This window comes from Canis lupus, chromosome 24 (genome assembly GCF_011100685.1).
Source record: "Canis lupus familiaris isolate Mischka breed German Shepherd chromosome 24, alternate assembly UU_Cfam_GSD_1.0, whole genome shotgun sequence".
NCBI lineage: Eukaryota > Metazoa > Chordata > Mammalia > Carnivora > Canidae > Canis > Canis lupus.
Window position 1 is genome coordinate 10,093,564 of NC_049245.1, and position 22,172 is coordinate 10,115,735.

At 39.3% G+C, this 22,172-nt stretch overlaps 1 pseudogene; it reads right to left on the reverse strand.

Annotated features, from left to right (window-relative positions):
- Nucleotides 1-374: 374 nt before the first annotated feature.
- On the reverse strand, nt 375-17,545 carry LOC119877500 (annotated as a pseudogene).
- Between the last annotated feature and the right edge of the window lie 4,627 nt (nt 17,546-22,172).

Consider the following 22,172-nt stretch of genomic DNA (forward strand, 5'->3'; position numbering starts at 1 on the left):
TACACTAATTGCCTTAAATTCCTGTCTTTTTCTTTTTTGAAAAAAAATATTTACTATAAGGATAATACACAGTAAAACTGAGCTGGAAGGTGGTTTGATCTGGAAAAACTTTTTTGTATTACCAAATACACTGCCCAAACATGGCTTCCTGCTGTGAATGAGACTGATTTGGCCCTTATCTTTCCTCCTCTTTTGATTCAAAGAAATCTGTTCTTTGTAGGACTGGGCCCAAAGATCCCCATTTTCCAATCTATTCTCTTCCTGGGGCTTGGGAAATGTTGTATAGTTCTCAGGCTTTCAGGATACAGAAGACAGTGTGGAGAAGGAAAGGACATTACAGTCCTTTGGTCCAGTGTCATCCCCAGCTCCATCCCTCAGTATTTGTTGATGCCAAAGAGATGATCCTCTTGGAATTGGGGCAACTTAGGTGGTAGTATGCTGAGCCATGAGGCTGTGTTGGTGAGGAAGTGAGCAGCATCATACTTGGTGTAGAAGCTTGCCAGGAGGTAGAGGACATTTGGAGAGATGCTGAGGGATCTGGGAAAAGATAAATTGGAGCCCATAGTCCATCTGTTCCCAATGTGTCAGTGGTAAGCCTTTCCTCTGTCAGGAACTCAAAGGGTGTCCTTTTCACTGTGTGTAAGAAAATACATGTAGCCAAGTTATGGATGATGTTGGTCAGGGTCCAGACAACAGGAATGCTGAAGAAGGGGATGCTGAGTAGAACCACATGCAGGAGTCCTACCAAGATGGTATAGGCCAGCCAGATACCCTGGCTATTCATCACTTGAGTGCTGGGGTTTCCTTCACTGTGTGCCACTCCTACATTCACCCTACCACAGTGGGGGATCAGGCAGGAGTCCAACTCAATTTCCTTTCAATCTCCTTCTGAGTTTGTTCCCCCCAGTTGTCTCCTAAGAGCCAAAGTGAAAGAATGAAAGAACTTCCTCAATGTGCACAAAGAAAAAGTTGAAAACCTGGGGGAAAAATTTAAAAGGCAAGACTGGTCCTCTCTGCTCTTAGAGACCTGAACGGTATTCTTTACTCTGGTCCCTACACTTCAACTATAAATTGAAGGAGGAAGCCTAGGCTTGGGGCAGGGGCTTCACGCAGCAAAGGAAATAAGTATCTCACTTTATTTTCCTGAAGAAGTTAATAGGGAATCATGAAGAGGTTACATTCACGTGACATCATTTCAGAAGACGTTCAGGGGAAACAATCAAGGAAACACTAAGAAGGGGTAAGAGGTAAAAGTACTTCTAATGCCCACCTTTTCCTCTGGGCTTGCCTGTCCTGTCTCTCATCATCTTGGTGTGTAAGCAGGCAGCATCCCAGTTCCTTTTCTCAAGAGTTGGGTGCGGCCAAGTATTGGCCCGTGGCTTCTGGATCGAGCAAGGAAGAGACTTGAGCTTACCCTATCCCTGATTCTAGGGGTGGCCCTGATTGTCTGACCTTAGCCCTTTAAAATTGTGCTAGCTCCTGGGTATTATGCTAAATGTTGGCAAATTGAACTCCAATAAATAAAAATTAAAAAAAAAATAAAATTGTGCTAGCTCTAAGGTTAATGATGCCTAGGTGGGAAGCAGACCTTGCCTGCCCCTTTCACCTAAAATTCCCTAAACCCTGGTACTGAGCCTGCCCGTGCTCCTCCCAGCTTCTCTCTCTCATTCATCATTTGTGGGCTGTCCTCAGGCTCTCCTCAGTGCTCCTCTCTAGGTATTTAACTTCCTGGGGTGGGGGGGACTCTACTTCACCCCCCTATCTTTCACCTCTTCTCATTTTTCCTCAGCACCCCTCCCCTTTCCAGTCTCTTGGCAGCCCCTGCCTGCTAGCTTCAGAAGTGGCCTCAAATCCCTGTTATCATCTGCGTCAGGCAGATCCCAAACTAGGACAATGACAACAATATTGCCTCTAATTTTTGATTCTTGAAGTTAAATTATAGTCTCATTTGTGGCGTTTCCCCCCGCCCCCGCCCCCACCCCTTCTGTTGTCCATGCCACAAACCATGGATCAAAGGTTATAAGATCGAATTGGGAATGGAGTATTGGTTTGTTTTGGTGAATACATTCATGTATTCAAAAGCATATTCTCCAAAATCAATGGTTATTGTTTAGTATCAGCTAGGTTGCTCCTCATCTCCAAAATATGATTCTTTGGAGTCCCAAAGAAATAACTTCAGAATGTGTTCAAGATAACAAAATATAAGTTTCCTTAAAGAAAACAGATTTCTGAATGTGCCAATTTATCAGAGAGCCATGAACTATTTTAATAGATGAGATTTATTCTACTGTGCAATTCCTCTGTCCCTCCATCAATCACCCCCCACTTTTCCTCTTCCTTTTATCTCTCCACATTCCTTCTCTGATCTTTTGTCTTCCCAGGGACCCTAACTACCCATCTCACTTAAAAGAAGTATCAGATAGCTCCTCTAGAAACCTGTCATAGTACAAACATATTCTTGAATGGCAGCTGCCTTGCAAGGTCTTTGTTTTGGTATTAACTTAAAAGACATTGACTTCTTTTTTTCCTAATTTTATTTAAATTCAATTAATTAACATATAATGTATTATTGGTTTCAGAGGTAGAGGTCAGTGATTCATCAGTCTTATATAATATCCAGTGCTCATTACATCACATGCCCTCCTTAATATCCATTACCCAGTTACCCCATCCCCCTCCCCCAACTTCTGAGTATTTCATTAGCAGAAGCCTTGCTAATTAGAATTCTCTTAAGTGGGATGGGTTTTCTGGCAATTGTATGTCATATATAGTCGAAATCTTAGATACCTTAGAACAGCTCAGGAACAGTTTTCTTAATGGAAAATAGACACACTGTGGCTAAATTAAAACACAAAGGGTAGTATTTTTTTTTAAGGAATCTTTTTTTTTTTTTTTTTAGTATCATACCAGACTCCATCTACCTTCAAATAATTTCATGGAAGACTGGCTTATAATCACTAAATCATTTTGAAACCAAACCCTCATAACCAAGATTCCACCATGAAATATGTTTTCTTAGCTCCAAGCAAGAAGAGAAGACATTCCATCCCTGAACTGAGAGGATTTGGTCGGTAATAGTGACATTAAGCCCAGGCTTCTCTTTCTAACTGGAATGCCCGGAAGAGATATTTATTTCTCTCGTGTTTTCTACTAAATAATCCAGGTTGATGTTTGAAGAACTCAGGGACCTTTCAACAGGGGTGGAACTAAGAAACAAAAGAAGGAAGCTTCTATTGTTACTCTTGATATTTTCTCTGGAACTGCAGGACCAGAAGTGGTACTTCGTGGCCTCAGAAAGCCTCTTCTGTAAAATTCAGCAGGGAATCAGAATTTTCAGAGTTTTGAAATGCTCCCTTTGAGGAGGAGGGGCTTTCGTTTTGTGAAGGTGATAGTACCTCTAAATTTTCTGTAGGGAAAGGAGTTTGCCACCAGAACATAAGCTGTGTGGCTGAAATGTAGTTTTTGCTGCTGTGAGCATATCCTAACTTTTTATGGCTTGAACTTCTATTTCTTTGGAAAACATATCTTACACTTTTACTCAGTCAAGTATGTTTGAATAACCCCCTCACAAAAATTACTAGAGTTTCTGAAATATGCTGAATACAGAGGGGCCCTTTGATGAAGAGGGAATCAGCAACCTATGTGGTAAGAAGCCCACTTCCCACACTTGGGAAATTTTCCATTTGGTGGGATTTGAAGTCTGGGTGCGTTTCAAGTGTTAATATAAATGTGTTCATGGAAAATGGCATTTCCCACAACCTCCATAAGTCGGAAAGTTTTATTTTTATCTGTTTTGACCACAAATTTAAAGATCCTTAATCTCCTTAGGTTCATAATTTGAGTCTATCTCTCCATCAATCAAATATACATAAACATTCTTTCCTTCTGCAAGAAATATAAAAAAATTAACCATTTCTGAGGAGAAGTGGGCATTTCTGTTTTTATTATTATTATTATTATTTAAAGATTTTATTTATTTATTCATGAGAGACATAGAGAGAGAGAGAGGCAGAGACATGGGCAGAGGAAGAAGCAGGCTCCATGCAAGGAGCCTGATGTGTTACTGGATCCCGGGACTCCAGGATTACACCCTGAGCCCAAGGCAAGCTAAACTGCTAAGCCACCCAGGGATCCTTTTTTCTGTTTTTTTAAACAAACATACTGATTTTTTCCTATGCTATTTGAATCATTCACAACTAAGAAAGAGAATGTAAGGGTGTTCAGGATGCATAACTCACTGGAAAGTTATATATGTTCAACCTGGGAGAGAATTAAAGTTATGGAACAGACTTTCTAACTCTTGAGTTTTAGTTGAGACATTTCCTTTTGTGTTCAATAGCCCCGTGAGTGCTGGGAAAACAAAACTGTCACTAGTGTATGGCTCCACCCTTCCCACAGCTGTATGCCAACAATCAATAATGTTTGGACTCTCCGTGGGGCATTTTACATGTTTGTCAAACTCCCAGCCTCTGTGATTTCTTTACTCATCCACACTCTTTTTTTTTTTTTTAATTTTTATTTATTTATGATAGTTCCAGAGAGAGAGAGAGGCAGAGACACAGGTAGAGGGAGAAGCAGGCTCCATGCTCCGGGAGCCCGACATGGGATTCGATCCCTGGTCTCCAGGATCGCACCCTGGGCCAAAGGCAGGCGCCAAACCGCTGCGCCACCCAGGGATCCCACTCATCCACACTCTTAAGGCAAAATTTATTTTGATATCTCTCTTTATCATCTGAGTTATTGACACAAATAAAAACACATAAATATATATTTTTATTTCCCTAACGATTTTTGAAAGTGCTGCAAGAATATAAACCAATAAAAACTTATATACTTCTCTAATGGACATGGAAATTTTTGTAGTACTTTGAAGGATAATTTCTGTATCTGGTAAAATTGAAAATGTACATATCGTATGACCTATCAACTGTCCACTTATGTTTTCTGTATGCATAAAATGAGGATAATAATGATCTATCTCATTGGGTTGAGGTGAGGATAATATGATTTAATATATCTGACATACTTAGAAGTTACATTAGTAAATGTATGTTACAAGTTTTATTTCTAGTAGTGATAGTATCAATGTTGTCATTATTAGATATCACCCTAAAGAAATTCTTGCTCATGTCCATAAGGAAACACATATATGAGTGTTCACAAAATATTGTTTGTAATAGCAAAAAAAAAAAGCTGGAAAGAAGCTAAATAATAAAAAATGAAATTGACAAAAAAATTGCTGTATTCATGCAATGGAATATTATATGGCATATACCTGTATCACTACGGATTAAACTCAAAGATATAATACAGATTGAAGTAAAATGATTTGAAAAAAACTAAATTATGGTACCAGTTACATGTAGGTTATAAGCATATAGACAATATTGGATATTTTTAGGGATGAATGTATATAAAATATATAATAAAATATAATATAAAAAATAAAATATAGAAATATAAAGAAACACATGAAAATAATAATACCCAAAGTCTAGAGTGTTGTTACATCTAATAGGGAGAAAGAGTTCTGTGATCAGGGATCAGGGATGAGACCACTAGGAACTTAATTGGATTGAAAGGCTTTATTTGTCAAGTTGGATAGTGTGTAAATGCATGCTTGCAATATTATTCTTTACATCTCTCAGCAAATATTAAATATTGCACAACCAAATACAAAAGCCCCAAATAGCAAAAATAAAGAATAAATTGCATATTCATGAATCAGGTATTTATATATTTATGAGAAAAAAATGGTTATTTGTTCACTTGGTAAGGTGGCCCTGTGACTTGAATATATAAGTTTTATAAAATGAGGTCTTGATTCAGTTTGAACCCTTGCCCAGGTACTGGAGACAAGTGAAATTCAAATGCACTGAGAATTCATGTAACAAGTATTATTAATAGACACTCTTGGGTTGATAATGGCAAGACAGTTTACCTGATGCTAATTACATCACCTAAGTGTAAATAAAACTTCAGTGAAGCTAATTGTTTGGAATTTTTTATGTGTTGCCCCTTCACTCCCCCCCCCCAACCTATGGCCATTGTGTAGCATATTTCATTAGCATAATTCATTGTCCAGAGGTGTCTGGGTGGCTCAGTGGTTGAGCATCTTCCTTTGGCTTAGGTCATGATCCTGGGGTCCTGGGATAGAATTCTGCAGGGAGCCTGCTTCTCCCTCTGCCTATGTCTCTGCCTCTCTGTGTCTCTCATGAATAAATTTTTAAAAATTCATTGTCCATTTGTTTCTGGAGTCTTCTTATGTTATGGTTGCCTGTTTGGATACCCATCACCGAATCCTTGTGGTAGTATTATCTTTAACATTTAAAGTTTCTAGAGGGCTGGGATTACACTGAAAGCACCCATCATGGCCACCCATTCATCTAATAGACATTTAGTGAGTGTCTACTATCTGCCTAGAACTGTATGTACTACACAATGACTTAACCCCTGTCGATTGAGTCTTTGCTAAACTACACCAGTAAGACATGATGTCTAGACCAGGATAGAAAGACAAAAAAGTAATAGTGAACAGAGAAAAGTAATAATGCTCTGAAAGACCTTTGATGCTAAGAGTTTTGGGGCCTCTGTCCACCTGCCTTACTTTAATCTCCAAGAGTTTGTGCCTTCTGTATTTTTAAATGTTTTTTCCCAAAGCCTGGAGCCTTTTACAATAACTGATAATATGGATAACAGTATTAAAAAATATAAGGGCAGGGATCCCTGGGTGGCGCAGCGGTTTGGCGCCTGCCTTTGGCCCAGGGCGCGATCCTGGAGACCCGGGATCGAATCCCACGTCGGGCTCCCGGTGCATGGAGCCTGCTTCTCCCTCTGCCTGTGTCTCTGCCTCTCTCTCTCTCTCTCTCTGTGACTATCATGAATAAATAAAATCTTTAAAAAAAAAAATATAAGGGCATACTGTGAGTATAGAAGAGTAAGAAACAGTTCTCACTGAAATCAGCTTCTTTTTTCACTCAACATTAAAGGACAGATTTAAAAAGCAGTCTTAAACACCAAGACTTAATTGCTCAAGTCTGTAATACCCAGAGGAGTTAACGTGGGGCTTGTAGAAGCAGCATTTCCAATGTGTGACAGGCTCTGCCAGCGCTGAGGCCTAGTCATGTAACCACAAGTGAGATTTCTGAATTGATTTTGCCTTCGGAAAATCTCTGCCATCATGGTAAATGTTTGCTTGTTTGCCTTCCTCCATTAGCTCAAATCGCCCCTCAGTAAGAATGGCAGGAGAAAGGAACGTTTTGGCGGATGAGAATACACAGATTGTAATGGATCATCCAGTTCAGGGGTCTGTGAACTTTCTGTATAGGCACAGATAGCAATATCATTCGTTTTGTAGGTCATATGGTTTCTATGGCAACTACTAGACTTGACCCTTGTAGCATGAAAACATTCATAAATGGTACACACCCGAATGGGCATGGCTGCGTTCCAATAAAATTTTATTTTCATAAAAAAGCACAGGGCCAGATTCCGACCTGCCAGAAGTGGTTGCTGACTGCTAATCTAGTTGGATCCTTTTTTCTCGTTTTTCTTTTTTTTTAATAAGAAAGACCGCTAATGTGCCAGTAAGGCCCATGTTCTTGGCGTGGTCTAGAGGAAGTTCAGACTAAAAGAGCAAGAAACAAAATGAGGGAGAACACAGTAGCATTTACTAAAGTTAAAACATGTACACATTATAAAACTATAAATTTTATATAAACTCACAAAATAAAAGACACAATAAATATATAATGATTTTCTTTGGGGAGGCTTAGGTAAAAAGGGAGTGGGGAATTGGAATAAATAAATAAGGTAATAAAATAGACTTTGAGGAACAAATGAGGATACTGTGCTTTAAACGGAGTTTCTGAATGACCCAACCCCTGATGCCAACACACCTTAAATTTAGGCTCAAAGAGATTGAAAATGAAAGTAAGAAAGATGTATAAATAGTAACCATAAGAGAGGTGGAATGACTCTATCAATAACAGATCTTAAGGGGCACCTGGGTGGCTCAGTAAGTTAAGGGTCTTCCTTTGGTTCAGGTCATGATCCCAAGATCCTAGGATCCGGCCCACATCCTGGCTCCCAGCTCAGTGGGAAGTCTGTTTTTCCCTCTGTCCCTCCCACTCACTCATGCTCAATCTTTCTCTCTCTCTTTTTCAAGTAAATAAATAAAATCTTTAATAAAAATAAAATAAAATAGATCTTAAGTTAAGAAATATTATTGGAGAGATAAACATCTCAAAAATAAAAGTTTAACACATCAGGAATATATATTATAAATGTATACATATCTAATAAAAAAAGTTCATAATACATGAAGCAAACACTGCTAGAATTGAAAAGAGCAATAGAAAGTTGACTGGCTATAGCTGGAAAATTCAATACCCCATTCTGAATAACTGCTAGAACGACTGGACAGAAAATTAACAAAGATACAGAAAACTTGAATAACACAATCAACTAACTTGAGATAGGTGGAACACTTCACTCAGTGATTACAAGGCAAATGTAACATCTTTGGGATATACCATATGTCACACCAAAAAGTAACACTGAATTTAGATGATCTAAATCAAAGTATATTCTCCAAATAAACTGGATTTGGTACACTTAGAAATGTGGTAAAATTACCATAAAAATATAATGTCCGAACAGTATCTTTTTTGTTGTTGCTCAAAACCCCAAGGTGAACTGTCCCATGATTTAAATTTTATAAATTTCCTATATTGTATTTATGAGTTAGGTAAGTCGCCACTGTTTATATAACCAGTTTAAGATAAAAAATTATGTGTATAAATTTGTGTATATACATAGTGAAATGAAATGATAATAATGGATGTCTTTTTAAAGTTTTAAACTTTATTAAATTTTTATAAAGCTACAGATTTAACTAAATTGGAATTCCCCAATCCTTATCTAATTTTAAGATCTTAGACAAATGAGTTGTTAATTAAGTTTTGAAAGCCAGGTAAGTTTCTTTTTCTTTCTTTCTTTCTTTCTTTCTTTCTTTCTTTCTTTCTTTCTTTCTTTCTTTCTTTCTTTCTTTCTTTCTTATAGTCACAGAGAGAGAGAGAGAGAGGCAAAGACACAGGCAGAGGGAGAAGCAGGCTCCATGCCCCGGGAGCCCGATGTGGGATTCGATCCCCCGTCTCCAGTCTCCAGGATCGCGCCCTGGGCCAAAGGCAGGCGCCAAACCCCTGCGCCACCCAGGGATCCCCACCAGGTCAGTTTCTAAAAGCAGACACAAACCACTTACTAACATACATAATTTCTACTCTTACTATTTTAAATTGCAATAGATTAACAACAAAATATACAATTGTCTTTGAATGACAACTTTCTTATCCAAATTATATAGACAGAAGTAAATATATGTTTCTATATGTGTGAGAATTCATCCACTTCAATTGTTAAAATGATATGTTTATAAAGAAAAAATAGTGAAACAATTCTTGTTTTTTGTCCTGTAGTTCTTTTTCATGCTGATTATTTTGATTAAAGATGTTTTAATATAAGGATGCCTGGGTGAGCTCAATCAGTTAAGCATCTGGCTCTTGGTCTCAGCTCAAGTTTTGATCTCAGTGTTGTGAGTTCAAGCTCCATGTTGGTCTTCACGCTACATAGAGACTACTTAAAAAAAATGATCGTAATATAAATGGTTAACTATATAAGATACAATAAATAATATATAATATATAATATATATGAATTTCTGCTTGAGAAATGTATTACAGCTTATTCATTGGACAAATATAATATGATATCCACATTGTTTACTATACTGATAAATTAATTTTATTTTAAAGATCCAGGTAAAAACTTGAATAATTCCCTCTTTATATATCTGTATATGCCTAAGTATATACACATAAAAGTACAATAATAGATTTTTTGCTCCAAATTATTACATAAGTAGTATAAAACAGGAATAAAATTGTATGCTTAGATTGAGCAGTTTCCTTTTGTAATTTAATTATTCTGTTAAATATCAGTGCTTTCTTTACACTTTAATGAGTTTTTAAAAATTCCTTGTGTTTTTTTTCTTAATTTTATTCTTGTGTGTTTTTACAATGTTCTAAAATTACTTCTGATTTTAGATGGTTATGATTTATATTGTCTTCTGTGCTATGAGTCTTTATTTTGACTTTTTACAACTCAGAATAATAATAAAAAGAAATAGGAATAATTAGAATAATCCAGTTTGTTAAAATTCTTCAGGTTTTAACTAATTCAAAAGTACAATGATAGACTTTGTCCTATAACCTCGGTATTTAGAACAACCAAAAAAAAAAAAAACACCAAAAAACCAGGCAAATCCAAAAGAGAGTTGATCTTCCTAGGTGAATTGTATATAAGTAGAATGTACTAATAGAACTATCTTTGGGGTGCTTGAGTGGCTCAGTTGTTAAGTGTCTGTCTTCCTCTCAGTTCATGATCTTGGAGTCCTGGGATAGAGGCCCACACTGGGCTCTCTGTTCTGCATGGACTCTGCTTGTCCTTCTCCCTTTTTTCTGCTTCTCCCTCGGACATGCTTCCGCTATCAAATGGATAAATAAAGTCTTTAAAAATTTTTCTCCAAGATTCTAGATTCACAAATCCCTTTTGCTTTTTGTTCATGAAAGTTCTGAACAAGTGGTAGTATTGACTCAGTTATGTGAATCATTAGAGACTTCCTGCTTATTTCAGTTTTTTGTTAGATCCAGGGGTCAAGCCATATCAAACTTGCTTACTATATACGATAGCAAAATGCATGGAAACTTCAGTGATTTATGAAAAAAAAAAAAAAAAGAAAGAAAGAAACTTCTGTTGATTTAGTTCTAGGGTCCCTAATACATTTAATGAGTTATTATCCTACACAGACTTTCTCTCTCTCTCACTCTCTCTCTCTCTTTTTTTTTTACATTTTAAAAACTTTATCATGCTTTACAAGACATAAAAATACACTGTATTTGCGCCGAAAAAAGTTAAAAGGTTTTCAAACTGGCTGCATTTTCATCATTTTCCTTTAGATATATTTTTCTAATATTTAATAAGCTAACCTCAGACTTCATACTAGCTTCATCAACCTATCAAAAACGAAGAATTAATTCCATGAGAGAACAGTTAAGTAGGTTATGTATTTACTGCTCCTAACACATTCAATTATGGCAAACCCTGGAGTCAAGTATTCATGGGCAAGGCAAGTCATGCTGTGATTTGACTGCCATATCACCGACCCCTCTTTTGCACTAAACTCTGGAGAAGGCAATTTATAAGACCCTTCAGAGATTTCTCAATGATAAATTCTACAGATGCACACTAGTAGCATGTGCTTCAGGCATCAAGAGCTAATGAAGCAAAAGCCTATGTGGTAGGTCACTTGGCCTTGGGGAAGTTGCAAGCAAACAGTTCATGTAATCATCAGTAGTAAATTGTTTTGGTTCTAAAACATTTTTCAGTACTCAAATAGTGATAGTAATATTAATCCATTGACTTTTAAGTCCTCAAAACAAAACAAATGAAGTATTCAAAACACTTTCAAAATTACTGTTGTATTTAAGTTACAATCTAAAAGAAGTGTCCATAGAATAACTTGAAGACCTACACTTTTTATTAAAAAGTCCCAATACTTAGCTGATGAAAAGAGAAACTTTAGAATTTCCAAAAATAATATAATCCCATGACAGTCTGAATTCCCATCAGTCAATTCTTAGAGCTTTTCATAGAAGCTTTTTCAAAGAGGACAACATTGCATGTTTATTGCATAGGTACAAAGATTTTGAAAGAACAACATTTGAGCTAACATGGTTACGAATTCTAATCAATGCACTTACTAAAGTGTGGCAGAGGATTAACAAAAAGCACAATCCTCAGAGAACCACAAGTAGCAGTTGGCTATTACTCTATTGTTGTGGGCATACCACCAGCCTGGAGCAGCCTTTGGTGGAGAGCCTATGTTGGTCTGGCTCAAAATACTCCTGTCCCTTCACCAAAGCACTTGGACAGCAGAGAGGTCTTAGTCACTCACTTATGCTCAGAGGCTACCCACGAGGTCTGGACCCAGTGTTGGTTACTCCTCACGGTCTAATACCTGAAGGCATGTAATTATTATCTTATGAAAGTACTTCACATGGACACAGAAACCCAACTCTTTGGCAGTGACTCTCTTTGAATTTATAATTTGGTTCTTTAAGCTAACATAATCTTGATCTAATGGTAGAGGCACAAATTTCCTTTTCTCTCTCTGATTACTAAGGCAATGTAACATACTGGTAACATCTTATATATATATATATAACATCTATCTATCTATCTATCTATCTATCTATCTATCTATCTATCTTGAGAGCCTCTTCTATTTTGGAGGCTGGTAACATGCCCCATGGAATGCTTCACAAAGGACTTGGTATAAAAGAACCCCTGTATCCTCACCTGTCTGGTAGTCATGATCACCTACTTTGCCCTTCAAAGGTCTCTGCATCATTTTAAAATCTAACCACCCTCCTTTCTTTACCTGAAGAAAGAGAACCCAACAACTATGTAACATCATTTTAGGAAAAATCTACCATCAGTATGAATCTTGTAGATGAGATAACTGATTTTATTATGGTTTTATATGGTTTAAACTTAAAAAAAAAACCCTAAAAATCACAAAGTTGGGTATGCCATCAAAAGCTTGAATTTGCCCTTGACATATAAGCTTCACCCAGAAATTAAATATCCCAGATGGCTAAATTAATTGCCCTTACCCAGACTTGTTGGCTGATAGAACATAAAAAGGTAAATTTTTTTTTACTGATAGTAGGTATGAATTTAGGTTAGTCCATAATTTCAAAATGTTCTAGGAACAAAGAGATGCCCTGGCCACTACAGAATAGTACGTTGGAGACATTGAGATGCTTTGATCTTACCTAAAGTTATAATAAGCCATAATGGAAATAGAGTTTTTAAAAAATGCTTTATGGCTTTATGATATTATCCACAAGAGCATAAAGTATTACTGAGGATGTTTCTGATAATGTCCCACCTGTTGGTGACACAACCTCAGAAGGACCACAAAGGTGAGGCATGAGCATGGCTGAGGTTTTTCTTTCTGGAAAGCTATACAATAATGACAAAGGGAAAGCTATTACTTGATTTTGTATTTTGGGCTTGGAAAATCCTATTTATCTTTGCAGTAATGGAGACACATGTTTCACAGGTATTACTGTTAACGCTGTATGCTTTACCTTTTATTCAGAAACCCCATTTTATCATTCATAAACTTTAAGGAAAATAAAAAGAACTAACAGAATTCTAAAACCATAAGGGAAGGGGGAAGAAATGTGTGGGAAATATCAGAAAGGGAGACAGAACGTAAAGACTGCTAACTCTGGGAAACGAACTAGGGGTGGTAGAAGGGGAGGAGGGCGGGGGGTGGGAGTGAATGGGTGACGGGCACTGGGGGTTATTCTGTATGTTAGTAAATTGAACACCAATAAAAAATAAATTAAAAAAAATAAAAAAATAAAACCATAACGATCAAAGATCTCAAAACCCCTCAAACTTCTAAGGCCTTATTCCCGTTAGCCTTGATGGCAATAAGATCAATTTCTCATAGGGCTCAGAAGTTATCTCCTTCTGCATTAATAACAGGCTGCCTTATGAGTTTGAGAATTACTTCCAATTCCAGATTCAACTGTCTTATATGCTGATATGAGTAATTACTCTAGGGAACTCATACAATACCTCTGACTCTATCACCAATAGGTACAAACAATTTCTATAACAACCTCTGAAGCAACTGCTGCATGATCTGAGACCTGGAGATTTGGTCCTCTGAAAAAGGCATCAGAGAAAAACTGTTCTTGACCCTCAATGGGAAAAGGCTTTATCAAGTACTGTTAATGACTGTCACAATGAAACTCCAAGATGTTGGTCTCCAGGCTGTATCTCCCAACTTAAAAGACTCTTGTCTACTGTATGTCCATTCCATCAGGAGGCTTGAAACTGAAGGAGTTCTTAGGAATTTTCTGGATGATGTTGAGTGCTGATGATGTAGAGTGCAGAAACAGATGGCTTTCACCTACGACCCAAGATGTCAGAATCAGATTAATTTTCTACTTTTCATTACCCCTTTTCTTTCCTCTCTCTACACTAATCAAATCACATCTGGTGTTGTCCTCTATCATTCTCTTAATATGATTTCCCTCATTTTCATCCTATTACATTTGACTGCCTCTCCCCACATGCCATAATCTTTTACCATTTAAGAAAAAAACAAAATACTTCAGTATATTTTTCTCAGACCATAGCTTCTGGACAACTGTTCCTTTAAACATTCAAGGTTAATTTCCTTATACTGATCTTTCTGAGACATAAGCTTCTCTCACATAACTGATCCCAAATTTAGTCTTCTAAAATCTGGACCTTGACCCATGTCAACAAAATGTTTCTGTGAAAGCCATTACAACCCTCTCAGAAAAGCCTAGTCCATTGGGGACTAATGTTGGACTGTGTTTGGTCCAATAGTCAGATACACTCTTGGCTGCTTTGTAGGAACTGATGACTCTCTTGGGGAATAGAGTTTTTGGTCAATAGCATTGCAAAATAATACTTAAAATCCCAATACAATTCATGCCCCATTAGGATCTGTTGCTTATGTGGCCATCAGGCTTATCCTGAATACAAAGATAACTTAGTGTGTATTGACCACCACGTAATAATTCTGCATATACAGGATAAGTGTTATAGACTTTAATGTATTTAAAACTACTACTGCTCCAGGGGATCATGTTTCTCTGAACAAAAAATATCCAGAAACGTCCAAAGAGGCAAACAGAATCTACTTGGGAGAACTCCAAGAGGCATAAGTGACTTTTTCCATGCATAGTCTTTGAATGGCAACCCCCATGGTAGGGATAATGCAACTGGAAAAGTTGCATTAAGTCCAAAATTTACTTTTGACACTAGCAGATGTCATGAGTTACACAATTTGTTCTCTGGAAACCCAACAAATCTGTTTAAATTTATTAGTCAGAATCATGGATAATCACAAAGACATTAATTTCTCTTAACTAGCCGCTAGAGCAAACACTTCTTGCTGCACCTGCATACTCCAGGCAATAACATAGCCTATGATTAGGCTAAAGGAATAGATACCCAGCTCTCCACCAGTGACCTTGTTGGATTCCAAGATGTGTTTTCTTGCCTCAGTTTAATGATTAGGCTCCTGTATACAGGCTCATTGAAAGGACTCAAACTCATTTCTGTTTCTGGTAACTGCTGGTGATGCAGTCAACTGATCCATCCCATCCAGAGTCTTAAATGCTCCTGGGCAGAGATTGCCATATCAGATGATACAACAACTCATCCTGCAACAAACAGCAGGAGAGATTAACCCTAGGCAGCACAATCTGGACAAACACCTGATTAGCAACGTCTCAGCAGCGGTGAAGATCATCGATTTATGTCTTGAGACCTGGCAGTCTGGCCTTGGCTGAAAGAGGTACTGAGAAAGAGAGAGGCAGCCCCTGACATTTGGGAACTGGCCTGGCACCATCTGTTAGGCTCAGTGCTGCCAGGAACAGGCCTGGCCCTCACAGCTAGAACATATAACACTTTCCTTCTTAGTAAAAACAATTTCACAGAACACCAACATTAGAGAAGGCCACGTTGCAACTCTGATGGGTCAAGGCATTCTGTGGTCCTGTCCGAATGTAGTCAGAAACATAAACATAGTTCAAACCACAAAACTGAGCAAACACCCCTCCTGGGTAATTCGTTTAACAGTTGCTTTACCAATCATAGTTTTAGCCTCACATCCTCCCAAGTTGTACATTTTCAAGCTACTCTTTAATAGAATCGACTCACTCTCTGACAGCATCTGTTGCCATGTAAAGATCTGATTCCTCAAGGATGCCCCTAAAGCACCCAGTTCAAGCCCCAAACCCTTTCATGTCATCTCTACCATGCTCTTACCGAAAGACTCCACATTTCCCCATGGTATTGTCCCTTCTTTAAATGAGAAATAAATTCAAGTTGTTTAATCACAGATCTGTTCCTGATGGTCTTTGGCTGGAGGACATTGACAGTGTAGAATAAATAACTCTTCTGAGGGTACATCTTTGGATACCTGGTTAGACACACTTCCAAGGACTGGTTTCAAAAAAAAAAAATGAAATTTTCACCAAAGAGGATGACCCAAGTCACAAAGTCAAGTTGTAACATCCCACTGATTGAACTACTCATTTCATTTCCCTTTTTTTTTGTGTAAATAGATAACACAAACTATTTAGAATATTATGGTGGGACATGTAAAAAATATTTTTATTTATAAAATTCTCATGTGATTCTGATGCAGAGATCAGGTTGGGAATCCTTTGTCTGTGCCAATGGGACTCAGGTGAAGGTCTGGATTTCATTACAACTTTTTTTAAAGATTTTATTTGTTCATGAGAGAGACAGAGACATAGGCAAAGGGAGAAGTAGGCTCCCTGTGGGACCCAATGCAGGACTCAATCCAGAGACCCTGGGATCAAGACCTGAGCCAAAGGCAGATGCTCAACCACTGAGCCACCCAGGTACCCCTCATACAACTTTGTGGTAAGTAGTCCTTGTAAAATCTTTACCATCTCCTTGGGCCCTAGGATAGTGCTTTGAGGTTAAATGGTACCTTCAAGGCTTAGATAAATCATTTGTTCACAATCAGAGTAGTTGGTAAATCATAGTAAAAATTATCTGAATCCTTTGTGATTTTAACCTCACAACCCAGAGGCAGGTACTATTATTATAGCATTGCTGGCCAGGAGGGAGACTGAGCTACACAGATTCAGGAAACCTGTCCCAGGACTCTGAGATAGAAGGAGAGTCTGGAGCAGGGGAGTGGGGTATTTGGGTCCAGGGTCCTTGATGATCTGGGTCTCAGCACCAAGTTGGCCCAATACTTATCCTTCCATGTACAGAGCTTCCAGTCGACTCCTCTCTTCTAGAATTTCCTTCTTGGCAAGAGGCAGAACAAGGTGAAACCAGTGAATGGCACACAAAACTGTACCGTCCAACCCTGTCAGAGGCTCCTTCAAAATGTGACATTTCTCCACAATGCCAAGTTCTCTTTTGCTCAAAGTTATGGGACAAGGGCAAGGCTGAAGCCAAGGGTGGCTCACATGCCTAACTTGCTCCTGGTGAAGCCTGAAGTTCCTCTGAATATAATGGTGTTTCTCACTGACTTGTCTCCCTGGTCCCAAGGGAAGCTGGATGGCTCTTGGTCAAGCCTTATGCAGTTAACAACCTTCTCCATCCATGGGAGTTGCAGCGAGGCTGATTCCTAGAATTCAACCAGAATTAAAATTCTGCAGGAAGCCTGGTTCTCTGTGGCTTTTAGTGTCTCCAAGACTCTGAGCCCCAAGTAGGGGCTGCACCCACATGCCATCAGCATCCAGACAGACAATCTGTTTCTTGGCAGAAAAAAAAATGCTTTTTAGGAGAAAAATCATAACATGTATAACCAAAAATTCAATCTCCATTCCTACTTTCTCCTCTCCCCAGAGTTGACCTTGATCTTGAAGGTGATGCACGCCATGACTTGGTATTTGAATACTCTTATCATGCAGCCCTGTTCAGTGAACAATATGGCCCCTTGTCTCCCATGTTATAGGACTACACATCAATGGCCTCACAGTTCTTGTCCCTTTCAGGTCCACTTCCTCAGGACATCCTACTTTTGTGTCCGGGTGTTTTCTCCCGGACAGGTCAGCCATAGGAAAGGGAACAGAAAGATGCCTGCTGATAGTGGTGCCCAGTGTTCACACAAGCATAGAAGATCATTTGTTTGGAAATTACAGGTTACTGTGACTCCATGGCTTAAGAGCACAGAGAGAGACAAACAAGCAGGGGCCTGAGCCTGCCTGTTCCAAAGAGGGCCAGTAGCCCAGGCTGATTCTGTGCAATGTTAGGCATCCTGGAGCATGCTGTGTTTCTCTGAAGGAAACAGGTCCAGAGAACAGAGGCATTTTCTCAAGCTCTCAGACTGTCCGAGGAGAGTGAGTCTCAGATCCCAGGCTCCTGACACCTGGCCCAGTGCTCCCTGCATGGGCCCTGGGGCCTTTGATGTCAGAGTCCTGGCAGGTCATGGCAACATGTTACTTTTCCCCCTTCCTCTAGCAAAGGGCAGCAGTTTATATATAAATTGTTGGAATTGGTGATTTCCTTGCTCTGTTTCAGGGAAGCTCTAGCATACTACAGACCTCCCTGGGCAACCACAGCTGAACTGGTAAGAGTAATGTGCTAAAGGAAGATAAACCCTCCTCAGACCTAGGGAATGAGCCTAACCAATCTAAACTGATCATGGGGTCCCCAATCTTCTTGCTGGTGATGGTCTCTGGGACAAGCTGGCCAGTGAGCTGTACACCTACATCTGCTAGAAAGCATCTGGAAGAGGTTTTGGTGGGGTCTCACAGAAGTCCACAAGGAAAGAAAGAAAAGCCATCTTTTCCCCTCTTCTCCATTGTGTGAAAAGAAGGTGATTCTTGGAGCTACTGCAAGGTATCTTGCTCCTATGAGGGAAGATTCTGCTGCCACAGGGGAGGAGGGAGGACAGGCTGTAAGTGGGGCATTCATCCATGAAGGCATTGAGCTGCCAAGCCATTCTAGAGTTGCCTTCATGTACTGGCAGGAGACAGGTATATGGTGTCCTTTCCGAAACCAGGGACACTGGTTTCATGTCCTTGTGCAGGAAGCACCAGTGGACACACTGGGCGAGGGGTCAGTGTTCTCTCGGGCCTGGGGGCCGTGGTAGTCAGGAAAGCTCCTCTGGAGGCCGGACGCTGTTTTTAGCAAAGCTCCTGAAGCTGCTAGAACTCAATGCAATCAGTTGTGGTTTGTTAGTGCCCACAGCCAATGATCATTCCTCCAAAAAAGAGGAAGGGAAGGGATGAAGAAATTGGTTTGTGGCCTGGAAATATACAGAAATGACTAAGCTTAGGCTGACATCTTGTGGCTGAGACAGAAAAAGGCGTTCCACTAAAATAAAAAATAAAGGGAGCAGTTGGGGCAACTGCTGGGAGCTGGGGTGGGATGGGGGCAGGGAGTGGGCGAGGAGGTGGTCTGTGATCTAAGAACAAGAAACTTGCACCTTTCATTCCACTTTCATTTTTATTCGTCCCCTTTATTATCATATGCCATACTTCTTCAGTAGTCTTTTTCAGCATAGTTCTAAGAAAAGTAGTATTTTAACTTTCATTATCACAGACAAACTGATTTCTGGCTGGTAATAAATTATTATTATAGCTCTTTCTTCTTCAGTTAATAAGCCACTCACCTAGTGTCATTAGATGACCCTTCTTTTTGGATAGTCAGCACAATGTAGTTGACCTGAGTGATTCATATAGTTCCCAAACTAGACGTTAAAAAATGTTCCTCATACATTTCCTTCTTCATGGGTAGGCCGGCAGGCAAGACATGTTCCCTTTTCACCTAGATAGAACCTCTTAGCGATGCCTGAGGTCACATCGCCAGCAGGTGGTATAGGTCCCTAGGACCCCAGAGCCCAGACATGGAGCTAACGGTCAACACTTCCTTGCAATGAGTAGGACAGGCAAAGCCTGTACATTGCCTCATTTAATTGTTAAAACCACTCTCCAAGTTACAGAATGTTATGCTCACTTTACAAGCGAGGAAGCAAAACTGAGGGTCATGGAGGTTGGCTTCATGGGAATCTAAGCTTTGGCCTGTTTCCAGAACCCATCCTTGTCATCTGTCTCCACTTTGTGAGATCATCCACCTTCTTGTCCTTCTCCCCCCCACTTCCTTCTTGTCCTTCTCTCCCCACTTCACTCCCTTTCTTATACATGCCTCTCCTATATCCTGGGCTTCCAAGAAATTGTCTTCAGCATTTGTTGCTATGATTCTCCTTGAAATATTAGTTGATAAAGAGCTTTTATTTTTTTTCCCAGAGACATTTGCATTATAATAGATAAGGAGCTTTGAACACAGAAAGCCTTTGGGATTGAAAGGGAACATGTCAGACTGCAAGAAATATATGAGGCAAGGACATTTGGGGAGCAGATAAACAAAGATCTCCTTTAAATAACCCCACAAAGACGACACTGTCCTCGGCAGCCTGGGGCTCCCAGACATCAGATTACATACCTGATGTAATTGAAAATCCAACTGGAGGCAAGCAGTTGTTTACTCTGTGTGCTGGACAGATTTATCACTAGACCAATGCACGTGCTACCTGAGAAGAGCTAGGAGCTGCTGCTAAAGCAAACAGAGGTGTTCCTCTCCTACCATTTTGAAAAAAAAACAAAAACAAAAGCAAAAACAAAACAGTATCATTATAATTCCAAAATATAAGAGACCAGAACATTTTAATTTCAATTCACTTTCAGTTTTCATTTTTCTTAACATACATTTGAATAACAGTGAATTGGTGTATGATACTGTCCTCAGCTGAGAATACACTCATGGAACACTTGCTAAGGTCAGTAAAATTCTGCACTTGATTCCAGTGTGGTGGCTCTTTTCCCCACAGCCAGAAATTCTCTGATACCAGCTGAGTTTCCTAAATTCAACTCAATTCTGACATTGTCTATCTGGAGACGGCATCAGGTCCCACAAGCCTGTTTAGGGTTGTAGGGATGGAGCAGGGATCTGAGTTTAGACATATTCATAGTATCTACCTCATGTTTTTTGTAGCAAAATGAATATCAACTCTGATATTTTACAAACTGTCCTTTTCCCTCCATGGTAGTTGATAATGATAATGGTAGTTCAGCTCAATGAAAAATCTGTCCTCTACCCTTTGAGGTCTTCCAGCTAGACTAAGAATTAAATTGGCATGACACAGATTAACAGGATGAAAAAACCCAAAATATTCTTATGATCGAGACCTCAAGAAAGGACCATAGCAGATAGTTTCTGTATTATTAAAATAGAGAGACAATGAATCTGTGAGAAATTGACAGGTCAAAGAAAACTTAACTTTGGGACCTTTAATTAGTAAAGAATTCTAAATAGAATTTGGGCTGGGATAATGATTCAGTAAAAAGTCACAGGGTTGGGATGTCTGGGTGGCTCAGGGGCTGAGCGTCTGCCTTCAGCTCAGAGCATGATCCCGGAGTCCTGGGATCCAGTCCTGCATTGGGCTCCTTGCAGGGAGCCTGCTTCTCCTCTGCCTCTGTCTCTGCCTCTCTCTCTGCGTCTCTCATGAATAAATAAATAAAATCTGAAAAAAAAAAAAGTCACAGGGTTGTTTATAAAATCTTCTCATCCCTGAATTTCCCATCTTTGGTGATGAGGATGTCTCTTTACAGAAAGGGTAACTTCCACATGAGAGATTTGTTTTCTGCTTCCAGGAGGACAGAGCAGGGTCTGAATGTTCTTCATACACAAGCTGTCTCTTAAATAACTTTTGTTTAAAATAACCAATATGTCAAAATAGTGCATTTTGGGACAACCTGCTCTTAGCCCCCACAAGAAGGGTGGACAGGGACCTAAAATAGGCATTTGAGTTCCTTTAATTAATTGTAGTTGTACTCCGTTTCCCTGCAATGTGGGAGGCTCTCTCTCTTTTACTGTCCTGTGGTCCCAAGTTGGAATACCCTTTGGGTAACAGCAGGCATTTCTGAGAACCCTGGGGAGTACCAGAATGTTCCTCAGGCCTACTTCTGCCCTCAGCACCTCATGCTGCACAGTGAGGCTCACTTCCCCCTTTCTGCCACTGTAGGGCTATAAACCTCTTTTCCTCCTTGTGGTTATTCTCTCTGCCAGAGAGACAGCAATGGACAGCGATGATTGTCTAAAGAACAATTAACACATGGCCTCTGAATTCAACATTTAAAGATGATGTAAGGAAATTACAATGCAGAAAAGGGAGACAAAATAAAAATATCAGATCCCTTTTTCTAGAACACAGCAATTTGCTTCTTCTCTGGGGCTCTTCCTGCCCTCCTACTTCAAGAGTCCAAGTTTTCAGGACTCCAAGGTGGATCAGTGGTTGAGCATGTGCCTTTGGCTCAGGTCATGACCCCAGGGTCCTGGTTTCTAGTCCTGCATCGGACTCCCTGTGGGGAACCTGCTTCTCCTTCTACCTAGGTCTCTGCCTATCTCTCTGTGTTTCTCATGAATGAATAAATAAAATCTTTAAAAATAAATAAATAAGTAAATAAATAAATAATAAAAATAAAAAGGTTTTATTTATTCATTCA